Below are 3,915 nucleotides of genomic sequence, written 5' to 3' on the forward strand. Positions count from 1 at the left end.
CCTTGTAAAAATTTGCTTATGGGGCCTGGAATTTAAACTTATGCCCCGGTCAGGCTATCTGAATTCTCCCTGTCTCTCAAAGAGGGAGGCCTTGTTATCCTTATTTCCTGAGTATTTAAAGGGAGGCAGAGAACCATGAGTGAATTTGCCCTGAGAGGTCACCAGTAAATCTTTCAGTCCCAGGAGCTGGTTTCACATTAGGTCTCTCTACCCATGAACAGAGGCTCTAAAATTTGGAAAAACATGTTAGTTTCTTGGGATTTTACATCCCAAAGGAGAGCAGATGTTGGTACTCTCACATTTTCCAGCTGTATTTGCAAGAGTCAAGGGATTCAGGTAATAATAATAATTCACATGTCTATGGTACTTAAAAGATATACAAAGTATTTTTCATAAGATGACCCTATAAGGTAGGTCATTCAGGCATTATAATCTTTGTTTTACAGATGAGGTAACCAAGATTCAAAGAAACTAGGTGGCTCAGTGGATAGAGAGCCTGGCCTAGAGGCCCTGGGTTCAAATATGACCACAGACATTTCCTCGCTGTGTTACCCTGCACATTAAATCACTTAACCCCCATTGCCTAGCCCTTATTGCTCTTTTGCCTTGGAACCAATACTTAATATTGGTTCTAAGACAGAAGGTAAGGGCTTTAAAATAACAACCACAAGATCAAAACCCTAAATGTCCTGACTCTGTCCAGTGCTCTTTGTACCATATCAGAGGTGTATATTCTTTAAGGAATAATTAATTACAAGAGGTTTTCTTCCCCCGACCATGTGAAGTAGGTAATAAAAATAATAGCCAACATTTGCCTAATCTAGTCATTCAAGTCTTAGAAAGTACACTTTCTTTTTAAAAACATTTCCTCTTGTAACAAATATGAATAGTCAAACAAAATTAATTCCCACATTGGCTATATTTGATATGTGTTATTCTGTATCCTGAGTCTATTACATCACTATTAAGACATTTATAGCAACCTTTTACATTGATTCTCTGGAATTGTGATTGGTTGTTGCATTAATCAGAGTTCTTGAGTCTTTCAAAGTATGTATGTGTGTAAATATATATATATATGTATATATATTTACACACATATATAAACATTATAATATGAATAGGTTCTGCTCACTTCGTTCTGCATTTATTCATGTAGGTCTTACCAGGTTTTGCTGAAACCATCCGTTTCTTTCATCACTTGTTATGGTACAATAGCATTCTATAAAATTCATATGTCATAGTTTGTTAAGCCATTCCCCCATGGATGGGTGCCCCCTTTGTTTCTAGTTCTTTGCCACTGCAGAAAGAGTTGCTATTTATGTGTGTGTGGGTATATATATATATATATATATTATATATATGTGTATATATAATATATATATATATATGTTTGGGGGGCTATATATGTTCTCTTCCCTCCTTCTTTGATCACTTTGGGATATTGAGCCTAGAAGTGTTATAACTGAATCAAGGAACCATTCAGTAGATCTAACAGCATAGTTCTAAATAACGAAGTATAGTTTACTTCTATCATTTCATTTAATCTTCATGATAATCCTGGGTAGGATATTATCCCCATTTTCAGATGAGCAAATTAAGGCTCAAGGAGGGAGGTCAATGGCTTGTTCATGGCCATCTGAATAACAATACATCTCCCAAATTCCTGGGATTATTCTGAATGATCCTCAGAAGAACCCAACTCTTTCCTGGACTTTTCTCAGTTCTATCATCACTGATTTTTTTTTTAATGACGAAAGAAAAAAGGAAAAACATCACTCTGCATGCTAGGACACATCTCTATTTATGAAGATATATACAGGTAATACTCCTCCCAAGGGGAATACATGCTTGTCATTCCTTATTCCCTTAGTCACAAAAGTTTTCCATTCAGTTCTCTTATAGTCTTCCTTGGTTGTAATATATGCAACTATTTGCTGTTTCACTAAAAAAAAAAAGTCCCTTTCTGTTACACACAGGTGGTAATTATCATAGGATGTCTCATCAGGTGGGAGGGCAGGGATAATCCAGAGAGAAGAGAGATTTAAGCCTTGAGTAATGAAGGTCCCTGGAGGCTAATTCTAATAAATTTCTTTTCCCAGGGATATTCCATTTAGATTATTCCTCTCATCAAGGGGTCTTGCTTGTAATGATGTAACAGAACCAAAGAATTTCAGTCAGAAGAGCCCTTAGAGGTCCTATGAGGCAAACCACAATTGTTATTGTTCGCCCTTCATTTTCAAAGAGAACTAAGGTGATGTCTTAAACTATAACATAAAAATATCCACTCTGTAATGTACCAGACAAATATTCAACTGCCCTTTGCTTAAAATCATCCAAGGAAGGGGAGTCCAATACCTCCTGAGACAGACCGTGCTTCTTATGGGCAGCTCTACTTGTTAAGAAGTTTTTCCTTACACCAAGCCTATATATTCCCCTTTGAAATGCTCATATATTACTTTTAGTTCTGTCTCCCGGCACCAAACAGAGCACGTCTTACATGTGACAGTCCTTCAAATACTGAAAATAGCTATCTTACCCCCTTAAATCTTCTCCAGGATAAAAAAATCTTGACTTTTCCTGCTGATTTCCTTATGGCATAAACTTAGAACTCTTCACCTTCATGGCCCCCATCTCTGGATACTCTCTAATTTATTGACATCCTTCCTTAAATGTGGAACACAGAGCTAACTGCACCTAGAGGCAAGCGGTGATCTAATGAAGGCATAGCGCAATGGGATTCCCATTTTATTCCTAAAAGTCATGTCCTTTTCTTGAAGTATGCCTTTACAAAGAAGAAACATTGGCCACTGACTGAATTGGTTCACACAACCTTACTATAACATTTCGGAACCTGCCAGTTGTACAGCCAACAAGCATTCATTAAGTCACTATTATGTGTCAGACAGGGCAGCTAAGTGGCAAAGCGAATAGAGTATTGGGCTGGAATCAGGAAGATTCAACTTCCTGAGTTCAAATCCAACCTCAGGCACTTAGCAGTTGTGTGACCTTAGGCAAGTCACTAATCACTGTTTGCCTCAGTTCCTCATCTGTGAAATGAACTGGAGAAGGAAATGACAAGCCATTCCAGTATCTGCCAAGAAAACCTCAAATGGAATCATGGAGAGTCAGACACAGTTAAAAAAAATGACTTAAAGTGTCAGACACTATTCTAGCTGCTGGGACTAAAATACACAAGCAAGACAGTCCTTTCCTTTAAGGAGTTTACATTCTACTAAAAGAATGCAGTAGGCCTTCAGGAAACTAAATACAAGATTCATACAAAATAAGTACACATTATTTTCTGGAATTTTAGGGGAGAGGGAGGAGCGGTACTATTGGAGAAATCAGGCAAAGCCTTCTGAAAAGAGATAACATAAATTTTTTTCAATTCAATTTTATTTTTTTCAATCACGTATAGAAATGATTTTTTGTCAATTGTTTTCTGACATTTTGTGATTCTGATTCTCTCCCTCTCTCCCTCCCCTCTTCTCCCCAAGGTGGTACATAGTTTGATATAAGCTATAGCAGTGCTTTCATGCAATGGTGACACTTTTTTTAGGATCATAGAACCCAATAGGTTTCTATAGAGGATCTTTGCCAACCTCCTTATTTTACAGGTGAGGAAAATAATGTTCAGAGAAGGATAAATGCCAGGGTCACAGAGCTAGAGTTAGCAGAGGCAGAATCTGAACCCTGGTACAATATTCTATCCATTATATCCTCATACTTTCTACTTGATCTGAGCCTTGAAGAGAGCCTTGGAGTTCCGAGATAGAGGTACAGAAGGAGTTATAAAGGACAATCCATCCAAAAACCCAGAAGCAGGAATTGAAAGGTCACAGTGAGTAGACCAATTCAGCTAAAACACACAGTTCATGAAGGGGAACATTGTGTAATCAGCCCAGAAAGACA

This window comes from Monodelphis domestica, chromosome 1 (genome assembly GCF_027887165.1).
Source record: "Monodelphis domestica isolate mMonDom1 chromosome 1, mMonDom1.pri, whole genome shotgun sequence".
Classification (NCBI taxonomy): domain Eukaryota; kingdom Metazoa; phylum Chordata; class Mammalia; order Didelphimorphia; family Didelphidae; genus Monodelphis; species Monodelphis domestica.